The following is a 12,762-nucleotide window of genomic DNA, read 5'->3' on the forward strand; positions in this document are numbered from 1 at the left end:
TGGTCATGCCAAGAGCAGCCTATCTTCGGTGGATAAAACAAACTTCTTGAAAAGGCACAGAGTTGGAAGAAGCGAGGCAGGAAACACATGCAGTGCACTACTTGGTCCGTTTAATGACTAATAGTGCTGTTCACAGCAAAAAAATAGCACTATTAACTCTTTGACTGCCAAAAACGTTTAATAACGTTTAGTAAAATCCAAATGAGGGCTGCCAAAGATGTTAAAAGACGTTAACTATGTTTTTTTTGGCGAGGAACGGGTGGAGGAAAGCCTTGGCCAGCTGTGCTGAAAGTATCAAGCAGATTGAGTTAGTATAATGACTATTTTTGGGCACTAGATGGCAGCGGTGACTCTCTTTGGACAAGATTGGATAGGCGTCAGTAGAACACGTGAGGCGGAGCTAGAGTGTTGAGGGGAAAATGGCCGAGGAAGCGAAAATGGCGACTGGTTGCAAACAGCTCACACTTGAGCATTTTTTTCAAAGACGAAAAGCATCGACCAATGCTAAAGAGCGCATTGATGACGACGATGATGATGATGGTGACTCCGAGGTTGACGCCGAAGTTGGAAGCGTTGACGCGGCGGCTATGATCACGTCATAAAGCCTCACCGACTAGCGATGCTAACGCCGGAAAACGCGGTGCACAACCGAGCACTTCTGCACAGGCGGACGTTCAATCGGACGATGAAGAGTACCCCGAGTCCAATGCATATTCATCGGAGGAGTGGGTACAGTCTGATCACGGAGAAGACACTGGTTATGGACTACGATGCCACCATGAATGGAGCGGATAAGATGGATCAGAACATCTCTTACCACCCGGTATAGGAACTGAAGGACATAAGGAAACCAGACGTAATACCAGGTCACCGTCATGATCCTGAGAGTAGACTTGATGACAACATGGCCAAACACACACTGCAATATATACCTGCTATTCCCCGGAAAAAAAGGCTGGCAAGAAAGTGTAGCGTCTGCACGTGAAGGGGCAATCGCAGTGAAAGTAATCTGTTGTACAAATCCTGCTGCGTCCCCTTGCACGCAGGGGAGTGTTACACAAAAAGAAAAACTGTAGTTGAAACATCCACACAATTGTAAATAGTACCACAGTTGCACACATTTGTAAATAGTTTACCAAATTGTTTTGTCAAATTGTTACACGATTGAATGTAAATAAACGTATTTTGCTATCAAAAAACACTTTTTCATTGTTGGTGGTAGTGTTTTACCGAAGTAAAGCACTGTTTAGGTGTTTGTGGCATCATTCATGGAAAAAAAAGGTGTCAAATTCACTAGAGTGCATGAAATAATATCGTTTCACAAAAAGCCTGATTTCTCCGTATTTTGGTCCAAAACAGAGCATTTGGGTGAAACTAACCATTTTCTATTGTTGATTACTGAAAAACGGAATAAGGTAGAAACAGACTTTTTTTTTCTGATGAAAGATGAGAGTTCAATCTTTCATTTGGTAGTATGTGTGTTTCCATAGTCCAAACACAAAGTTTTCTGTGGACCTTGAAAGATCAGTCAAAATGCTTAAATCAGCTGGCACCTACAGCATCCCTTTTCTGAAAACGGTTGGCAGTCAAAGAGTTAAGAGTTGCCAGTCACAGCAAAATATCCACGGCCTAAACAAAAACATTTACATTTTTCCCTGTGATTCCAAACTAGGTTTATGACAATGTGGCACCCTGGACATTTCAGTAGGACTATTTACGATGCTAACAGGGTTCCGATCTTTTATTTACTCTGTCAAAACAACCACTGTGGTCCAAAGGAAGTCCTGTCAATGTCACTAAATTAGCAGTTACATCTTGACGAGTGTTTCCCATTTATAGGTGGGTAGGTTACTTGCGTTGACTTTTAATAGCTGCTAAAGGTACAGTCAGATGGTTAGACTGTTGGTGAGGAGTTGACCCTACAAAATAACATACATAATATAACTAACATTAACAACAGATAAAACATTGTTGAAACACAGAAAAGGGGTCTTTACCTATACTTACCAAATTTATTCCAGCCTCAATCATGGTTATAGTAAAACTGTTTGTGGGGTCTCTTCGTGGAGAGGTGCAGTTACGCAATTTATTCTTCCCAGCGGAAGGTAAGTGTTCCGGGTAGAGTGACGTCAGCGGGAAAACAAAGGCGCTGGTTGGAGATCCGTGTATTTGCAATCAATTGCTCTTCCTAAAGTACCCGGACGTTTATCAAACAAACTGAATTTGAGTGAAGAAAAATGTGAATTTGTATTTGTAAAACTGAATGTGAACATATACGGAATATATATATATTTTTTTCACATTCAAATTTTACAATGCAAATTCAGTTTTTCACTTCAGCGATACAAAAGAAAAATACAAATTCAATTTATGTAATTCAAATTCAGTTTTTAAATCCAGTTATTAAAAATGAACAGCACAAATTCAATTCATATAATTTAGATACAGGTTTTCAATACAATTATCCAAGTTTAGTGATTCAAATTCAGATCTAAATTATTCATATTCTGTTTCTGGTGGCACATATTTCAGCCCATAGTTGGGCGTGGTCTGACTGATAGCTGAAATCTTTCATTTCAACAAGTCTCAAAAACCACCACGAGGGCGTAAATTTGAGGGTAATGGAAACACACCTATTGAGGTGAATAGCGACACCCAGCCTATCGAATTGTGTTTACTAGCTACTCACTGTGCATCACTGAATTATTCTGAAATTTATTTGCCTTGACTTAGTGACCAGGGTAACCAATCAGGTGTTAGGACCTGCCCATCAATTTTTGATGGTTAAGTTTGACAGATAAATTATAAATAATTTAATTCATGACACACCACAACACAGTGACCATGAAATAATAAATAATTAAATAGAGAAATAATTATATGTATATTTACAAATAATCGTTGGTAATTTAATTAATGACATTTAATAACAGATTGATTTATTTAATTCCATATTTAATTAGTAAATGAAACATTGAATTAATTAATGACAAATTTATTTAATCTTTTAATGGTGTATTCATTTATTTAATTTGGCCTTTTTTGGTCATCCATATTCTTCGTTCTTCCTGTACAGTATAACAACTACAAAGATGAAAAAGTGCTCTTTTTCAAAGAAATAAAAGCCTAACAAAAAAAGGTGTTCTTTCCTTTTTTAGGTCAAAATAATCTAAATAAATTCATAGTTGTCATTGCCGTCCTTTTGTTTAACTGAAGTGTTTAAAGCTGATAGACTCAAGCTTATCTTTGAGTGCTTAGTGTGACAACATAGTTTCTGTAAGGATTTCATCTCTCTTGTCACAAGGTGAATATCTTGACAGCCATCAGTGCTATCGGCTCCGTTGTGGTCAATGTGCTGTAAATAGTGATTGGATAAAGACAGAATAACAACAAAAACAGTCAGGCACAGTAATCTTTGTTACAGACTCAAGTAATCTACTTTGTCAAGAATACAAGCATAGCTTTTAGACTGAGATGGCCCTGAAAACACCCTTTGCCTCCTCCTCTGCCCTTTAAGGCAGGGATAGGCAAGTTCGGTCCTTGAGAGCCGCAGTCCTGCATGTTTTCGATGTCTCCGGCCCCCAAACCCAGGTGTTTCAAATCATCAGCTCATCATTACTTCTGCAGGAGCCTCTCAGCTGTGTTCGAGGAGCGATACATCAAAAACATGCAGGACTGTGGCTCTCTAGGACCGAACTTGCCTATCCCTGCTTTAAGGGTTTTGTCTAGATCTCACATAGGGAGTTCCACTGAGAACCCTGTGATGTTTCAAGAGTTTCCTCCAGAACCTTCACAAGGAGTTTTGTTTTTTATATTAAGAATCGCATTTTATTCTACAGATCATTATTGCTTATTATGTTCATTATTTTTGACACTGAGAAACATTCAAACAACTTTTTTTAATGAGGATTTTGGTCCTATTATGTATAAATCTTCAGACAATGATGGATAAGGACAGCAGACTGTCTAAGGAAAAGATATTATGTAGGTCCCGGAGGGAGGACAGGACAGAAGTGAGCACAGGTCCAGTGGAATTAGCAACATGACAGCTAGACACACGCAAGTCATGCACACCAGGCTGTCCTCAGAAGCTGGATTAATATCATCTCCAGCAATTGTGACATAGAAAGTTAGGACAAAAAAGAAGAAGACAGTTAGTAGCACTAATACAAGGCATACATACTGCACCAGATGAAGCCATTTATAAAAAGTAAAGTAAAGCCATGCATTGTCAAATGAGACCAGTCAGAGTATCCACTGGCACAAAATCGGGTCAATGTGAAAGAACCCCATAAGGTTTTTAAAAGTAATTACTTTCAATACAGTTAAAATACTTTTCAGTAAAAAGAAATCACTGGAAAAGGAGGTTCAATACTCACCCTAACCCACCTGTTGAAGTCAGTGGCACACGTCTTTTTTGTCCAAACCCTCTAACTCATGTCGACAAAAAATAAGCAAATGTTAACATAAAAAGGGTCCTTGAGTCACACTTGCTGAAATAAGATTTAACTTGCCTTGATTATTTTATTTTTCTGATCACTTGAGGCTTCAATTCAATCCAGCTTGTAATACAAATTCATATGCAGGTGATCACGTGTGTGAACAGTAATCACCACTGATGTGTCACACCTGTTTTGAAGAGGGCAGAGTGTGTAATTGGTAGCAAAACCGGCATTCAACTCCCACAGAGCAACCAACATGGCAGCCAGCTCACAGGTCTCACACAATAAATCCAGCTTTTCCCCTGAGCAACACAACCACCACCAAACATTCACACAATCCGTATACCTGTGTGAGTGGTCTGGATGCAGTGTGTGTAAAAAGTCTTGTCCAAGATTTCAACAACACAACTTGGAGAGAGTGGGACTTGAACAGCATACCTTCTGGTTACTGCACAAGCAGCTCTACCTTCTAAACCACAGGCAGCATACACACTCAAGAAGAAATAGGTCAACTCCCCAATTTCCAAAAGTGAACAAATCACGGGCTAATGAGGTCCTCTCTCCAGGGTGGGTTACAATGGGAGGAATTAATATACAGAGAGTATATTGTGTTGTTAAATTATATATTTGTACTGTATTCTTAGGTTAAGTGTTGTACATCACAAATTGGAAATTTTCACCCCCAAAAAGTTCTTCTGCAGATAAATGCCTTTTAACTCAGTCCCATAGTGCACTGATTAAAAAAAAAAAGGGGGGGGGGGAATAAAAAAAATAAATTAATAAAGTTTGTTTACTCAGAAATTCTAAGTACATTTTACAATTAGAGTTTAGAGTACATTTTACCAGTTTATTTAAGAAAAAAAGGCTACTCAAAGAGTGAGGTACAAACCCACGACCTTCAGGTTCGGTGGAATCCTAGTTGGCCTCATTTTGGACACACTAGCAGTGACAAACAAGATTGGGATAGCTCAGGTGGTACAGTGGTTGTCTCCCAACCTGAAGGTGAGTTCGATCTTCAATGCTTGAGTAGTGTTGTTCCGATACTGCAGTGGTATCGGTATCGGTGAGTACTAACAAGTAACATGCCAATACTATTAATTCAGACGCTAATATAGGACTTTGGATGCAGCATCTTGTGTCTTGCTCATGCACGACATTCACTGATGTGAGACATGTTCACTGCATGCCAAGCCAAGAAATCCTATTGGCCTTTGAATGTTCTGAACCAATTGAAGGACAGCTTTTTCATGTTGAGAAAAAAACTAAACTTAGGTATCGGTATGGTATAGGCATTGGCCGATACCGCAAAGCTGGGTATCGGAATTGGTATCAGGGGCCAAAAAACGGTACACTATGGTTGAGTAACTTTTATTTTTTATTTTTTATAAAATGGTCAAATGTACTCAATACTCTCCTTGTATAATTTCCTGAGGATTTCTGAGTGGATACTGAAACATGGCTAAACATTTGAATATTTACCTCTGCCCTTCACGAAGAACCCTTTTGGAATCCTTACTTTCTCTCTCAAAGTTTAAAAAACAACAACCATTGTACATTATTTGGTAGCGATTTACCAAAGGCTTTAAATAAGATTAATAAGGTATACTTTTTCACAAGGTTATGTAACCTAATTTAATTTGGTTGAATAAACAATGTATTTGTGTGTGCTAGAAATTGAGCCTTGCGTATAATCCTTAATGCGTGTTTTTGCAATATGAATAAGTACTGTATGGAACATTTATAATTATTTCCCCATACTTCAATACAATAAGTGAGATATGGGAGAACTTAGGAACAATATAATATTCCGAGAGCATCATGATCTAGGAATTGCTTTGTTTTATTCATGATTGAAAGGCTTTTGGAAAGTTTAGTTCTTTGACAACTTATCAATTATTATACCCCAAAATTTGTCTTCCTTCACATTTTTTTTATTGTATCTATGTATATTTTAAACTTTGGATCGCTTTTGCATTTTCCAAATATTCCTACTTTTTTTTTTAATCAAAATTAATTTGTTGAGATCCATCCACTTCTTATTTTTTTTTAGTTCTGTATTTATCATACTCACAACTTCGCTATAATTGTTACTACTATAGAATATATTTGTATCATCTGCAAACAATATTAATTTAAATTATTGGAATGGACCTAGCACTGAACCCTGGGGTACACCACAAGCCATACCAGATTGATGTTCACCCATTTTAACATATTGTGTTAGTTTGGTTAAATAACTTTTTAACCAATTCCCAGCTATCCCTCCAAACCCATATTTCTCCAATTTATTGAGTAAAAGTGAGTGATTTATGGTATCAAATGCTTTTTTAAGGTCGCTAAACATTCCTACAGCATGTTTTTTGTTATACAGTGCGTTTGTTATTTCTTCAACTGCTTCAATCAGAGCCATTGATGTTGTCCTTTTAGCTCTAAAGCCATTCATGGCTTCATTTAGTACTCTGTATTTTTCTAAGAATGAGAGTTGAAGAGCTTAATTTAAAAAAAAAAAAAACTGTGGTAGCAATGAAATTGGCCTATAATTTGTAAAATTGTGCTTATTATCATATTTGTATACTGGGATAACTTTTGCTATTTTCATTTTCATTGGAACACTGCCTGTTTTAAATGAAAGGTTGCAGATATATGTAAAACGTTTTAAATATATTATTTAGAACAGTTTTTATTAACAACATATCTATATCATAGCAATCTGTAGATCGTTTGCTTTTACATTTGTGAACAATGTCAAATACTTCTTGTTCACAAGTTGTTGTCAAGAACATGGGCTGTGAATTTATATGTACAACATCCTCATGATGATTGGTAATATGATCTGAAATTTTTGCAGTCAACTCTGGGCGAACATTTACCAAAAACCTTTTAAACAGTTTTGTCATAATTTGGGCCATGCTCATCCACAAAGTACTCTGGATAGATAAATTTGGAGGATCCGCATTTAATTAAGGTGTTCAAGATGTTCCTTTGATTTTTATTTTATTTTCATACAACCATTTCTGAATAATACAGTTGCTTGCTAGCTCTAATTATGTCTGTTAACTTGTTTTTTATAAACCTTATCTTTGTTCAGCTTCCTTGGTTTTCAATTTAACAAACATTTTGTACATTTTTTTTCTTCTTTTTGCAAGCATTTTGTATTCCTTTAGTCAGCCAAAGATTATTCATATTTGTTTTATGTTGATGACATTTGTGGGCAGTGTTTATTGTAGAGAGAAATAAATATTTCAAGGAAATTATCGGAAGCAGTATCCACATCTGCTTGACTATAGACTGAGCTCCAGTCCTGTAACATTAAACAGTTATTATGATGTGATATTTTTAAATGTAGGTAACACAGCCAAGATTCCCAGCGACCTTTAAATCCTTTAAAGTTTTAACATTATTAAAAGTGATACAGTAATATTAATTCATTTTCTGTAAGCATTTATTATTGCAAATGTTGCGGTGAGCCATTTAGCAAAACTGTACAATCGTAAATACAACACTACAATGATGATGATAATGCTGATAATATCCATCCATCCATCCATCCATTTTCTTGGCCGCTTTTCCTCACTAGGGTCGCGGGGGTGCTGGAGCCTATCCCAGCTGGCTTCGGGCAGTAGGCGGGGTACACCCTGAACTGGTTGCCAGCCAATCGCAGGGCACACAGAGACAAACAACCACACTCACATTCACACCTAGGGACAATTTGGAGTGTTCAATTAACCTGCCATGCATGTTTTTGGAATGTGGGAGGAAACCGGAGTACCCGGTGAAAACCCACGCAAGCACGGGGAGAACATGCAAACTCCACCCAGGAAGGCCGAAGCCCGGACTCGATCTCACGTCCTCTGCACTGGGAGGCGGACGTGCTAACCAGTCAGCCACCGTGCTGCGCTGATAATATACCATTTAATATTATGCCAAATAATTAAAATCTTACCTTTGTGGGTGACACAACGTCAAAGTGTTGCCAAACACGAGATCGTTTTCTTGCATTGGAATTCTCTATCCTAAAGCTCTCTCAAGTCAGTTTTCTCTCAAAAGGCTGTGGGCGCGGGGGAGTAGTGATGGGTCGTTCGCGAACGAGCCGGTACAAAGAGCCGGCTCGTTGAAGTGAACGATGAGAGCCGACTCCCTCCCTCAAGAGCCGGCTCCGTCATTTCCTTACTGTCTCCCTCACCCCCTCTCCCTCTCCCTCTCTCTCTCTACATATGTCGCTTTCTCTTTTTCACGTAAATTTGTCGTAAATATTTAAAAGAAAAGCTAAAGTTTAAAGAGCCGCTTGAGAGCCAAAAAGAAGAAAAGCTGTTGTATGTCCAGAGACTCTCTGTTTTTATTAAATCATTTTTGCAAAAGGTGTATTTTTCTTGCATCAAACCTATCCTCATTTTTGGAACACGCAAAGAGGACAAAATTTCTTTTATTCCTCTTCAAATTGGTGACCGCGATGTAAAACAACGGTTTGTGGCGGTGCGTTCACAGACGAATGGAACTCTCGGCCACATTAACTAAGGTAAGTGGACACTTTATCCACGTTTTAGGAGTTCTGTCTGTCTGAGAACGCTGCGGCTGATAAATTCGTCTTGCAAAATTATATTGAGGATGGAATTTGTGTAAGAAAAATAGTGATAAATTTTGAAATCGTGTAGTTGGACGCGAAGTCCCAGATTTCGGATTTTACCACGGTGTTTGAAGTACACGTACGTGGTGACGTAAGCATTGTATACGGAAATGCCGTCACGTTGGGAAATGCGCTAATATGAAATGAAGATGAAATAAGGTCGCGCTGAGGTGACAACAGACATAAATTAAATGTCGATAGATTCTTGGAAGGAATTAGGGAAAGATTCTAGATTGAAGCAGCGGAGAGATCGCCCGCTGGTAGTAAATCGAAAATAAAAAGTTCCTTGAATAATATGTTAAACAGGCATAAATTAGAATGTCGGTAGATTCTTGGGTGGAATTACGAAGATTATGATTGACACAACGGCTAGATCGCCCGCTGTGAAGATATCGATAATAGATCCTTGAATGATGGATTATTTTTCTCAGCGCAGATGAGGATTCTGCACAATTGAATCTAATAAATGTGGCTGAAATGGACGTACAATTTTAATTGACACAGATGATACGCTATTAAAATGCCGATAGACTGCTTCATAATTGACTTAAAGCAGTATGTTATTTGTTGTGTGTCACGTCATTGTTACAACAGAAATATGAATGCGCAGATGAGGATATTGGTACGTAACGTTACGAGGGGTTTCTGCACAATTGAATCGAATAATTGTGAACAGACAGGCTATATTAGTCGAGAGACTGCTTCGTAATTGACTTAAAGCAGTATTTATTAGTTTAGGAGGAGATATTCGTTTGTTTGTATGCCGTCTTGTCTGTGAAGAAAATCTGACGTCACGGTTATTTTTAAAAGGACCGCGATGAGATATGTTGTTGACTAATTCTGTTATAAGTGAGATGTCACTTCATTTTTAAATATTAATACGACTTAACTACAATATAATATAATATAATAAGCTAATAACATACGGGAGTCAATAAATAAGAAGAGAAATGTACGCTTTATTCGAGCGCGTAATATAATTGTTTGACCTGAATAAGCATCATATTATGCATATCCAATCAAAAATAGCAGATAAATATTGTCATCAGTAATAAGGCTAGGGATAGGCTAGATTCTAAATCACTCCACACGTAGCCTATTTACAATATGGTGCTGAGGTCTAGGGAAATAATTAAGAATGAATTACAGTCATTGACCTGTCTACAAAAAAAGAGCCATAAGAACCATCCATAATGTAGGATACATTGAACACATTTGCATTATCCATCCATCCATTTTCTTAACTGCTTAGTCCTCACAAGGGTCGCGGGGGGCGCTGGAGCCTATCCCAGCTGGCTTCGGGCAGTAGGCGGGGTGTACACCCTGAACTGCTTGCCAGCCAATTGCAGAGCAACATTTGGTGTCCGAGTTCAGGCACTAGTATATGATTAGGTGAATCCACAGGTGCTGAACAGCAAGTATGTGGGAATCCTCTGTAATGTAAACTGTCCCACCACCATCACAAGCCCACACATTTGATCTAAAGTTTTGACACTGGCCTACTGTATACTTTAGTGTAGTTCCCCTTTGTCAGGATTAAAATATGGTCCTCACATTGAACTATTCCACTGCTGAATGTTCATTCGTTCAACGAGAAAAATAACAATTATGTTTAAAACTGCTAATCAAATGATCTAAGCTCCAAATCCTGCTAGGTCACTTTGCTGTCTCAGCACATTGCACATTGTCAGACCATGCTTCATCCAATTTTAGTCTAAAGCAATAGTCTTGGTCAAAGTGATGCCATGTCAATGCTATTTATGGATGTGAGCAGAATCAGCAGCTGTCCCTTTATGTTTCCAACTACTTTATTGCTTCTGGGATTCATTATGATGACCTTTTTAATCACAAGATGCCTGCAGAGCTAAGAGCTTACAGGCCCACAGCCTCTTGTATTTGCCTCTGCTTGGTTAAGTGAGCTGCTGGCTTTATTCCATGATATGAGTAGGAGAGTCACCCACAGCCACAAGCTGAATCCACCTGGTTAGCCTGAAGTATTTTAGAAGAGCACACCTAGTGTCACGATATGGCTGAAACTCACACGGGCACTCACATAAAAAAATATGCAATTCACACACACACACACACACACACACACACACACGCACACACACACACACACGCACACAGGTTTGCCTCTGTGTATTATGAGGACATTTTTTCCAAACCTGTTTAATTGTGTATTACGGGGACACCCCTTTCCGCTAATGCCAGAGAGATGGGACTTGCACCCCAAATTTTTTTTTGGGGTCGTCCAGGGAAATTTCACTTCAAAACTTGAAAAAACTCAACGCACAAAAAAAAGAAAAACCTGAAAAAACAGTAATTATGAGGACATAGATAATGAGCTAAATAAGCCACGCCCATGGCAAAAATGGTAATTATGAGGACCAACTCACATTACAAGGACAAAGTTTACACAACACACAGCAACCATGTCACTGAAGTGACTTGAAAGTTCTGGCATTCTGGCGTTACACAAACTGAAATGACATTGATGTGTAATGACTTACCTGATATAAGGTCGCATTGTTGTGCATAACAATACTGTGAAATGCAAAGTCATACCTGATCCTTGAGCACCATGTTACAACTTTAGGACAGACTGAAACTGGTATGTTAATAAAACAATGCTTCTTATGTGAACAGGTTATCTAGGTCAAGCACATCTTTGTAATGGATAAGTTAGACATGAAACCAGATGCAAAAGAGTCAGTGAACATTGAACATTTTATTCTTTAAAACATGACTACCTCTCATCTTAAAGATGAGCAGTTTTCTAATAGCTCATTACTGGAATACCTTCGGATTTCAGAATTTCTGAAACAGGTTCAATGTAGGAAGTGTCCGAAGTACTGTGAGAATCTGGAACATATTCCTCTGCTGATGAATCCTCACTTGAACTGGATACATCAGCAACCTAATTTTTTAAACAAAAACAATTATTACATACATACAGACATACATATACATATTGTCGCTGTCCTGTGAAAAACACTTCCACCATATTTTCCAGACTATAAAGCGCACCGTGATACAAGCCGTGCCGCCAAGAAGGATCGCTACCGGAGAGCAGCCCGCGACCTAAAAATGGAAACGTGTTTTTCACAGGACAGCAATGATATCCATATATACAGTAGACGCACACATACATGTGCATATATACAGCGGCTCTAAAATTGACACCTGCCGGATGCGGGTTAAAGTTCCTTTTGGCGGGTGGTCATAAATATTTACTAGCTTTACTTCGCTGTTACTTAGTGATGTTACACTCGAAGTAGAAGCTTGAGACAAGTGTCGAGCGCTCGCGGCAGAAGTAGCTCCCGCCATTGATGGGCTAATGTGCTAAAGTTCATTTACCAAAGATAGGTGGTCTTCATCATCAAGCAGTTTTGCATTTTTTTTTTTTTTGCAATCAACGGGATATGTGCCAGATGCTGGAGCAAACTAGAAAAGCATTTAGAACCTTAAGTTTGTGCATATAATGTACTAAAGATTATTATAAATCTAGTCACCACATTTATTCGAAAGATGAGATGAAGCATTTAACAAGAGGGATAGTTAATATGCTTAATCTATGGCATTGCCCCTAAAACGGGTCTTGTGTGATACAGTCCTTCAGTTACAGTAGACGTTTTCTATTTTACTGAGTCAGACAGTCGTTAAGATTGAGACAATTGCTCAACATTTAGCTGC

General features: G+C 38.3%; 1 protein-coding gene across 4 annotated transcripts in view; it reads right to left on the minus strand.

Annotated features, from left to right (window-relative positions):
* Positions 1-11,198: 11,198 nt before the first annotated feature.
* The window catches only part of LOC144059257 (uncharacterized), an 11,317-nt gene continuing 9,753 nt past the window's right edge, over positions 11,199-12,762 (minus strand). For 3 of the 4 annotated variants that reach the window (XM_077578214.1, XM_077578211.1, XM_077578213.1), the window contains one exon: positions 11,199-12,762. This exon is cut by the window's right edge and continues 669 nt beyond it. The gene's annotated coding sequence lies outside the window, so the exon portion shown is untranslated. The other variant, XM_077578212.1, reaches the window with a different exon arrangement.

Source organism: Vanacampus margaritifer, chromosome 10 (genome assembly GCF_051991255.1).
Source record: "Vanacampus margaritifer isolate UIUO_Vmar chromosome 10, RoL_Vmar_1.0, whole genome shotgun sequence".
NCBI lineage: Eukaryota > Metazoa > Chordata > Actinopteri > Syngnathiformes > Syngnathidae > Vanacampus > Vanacampus margaritifer.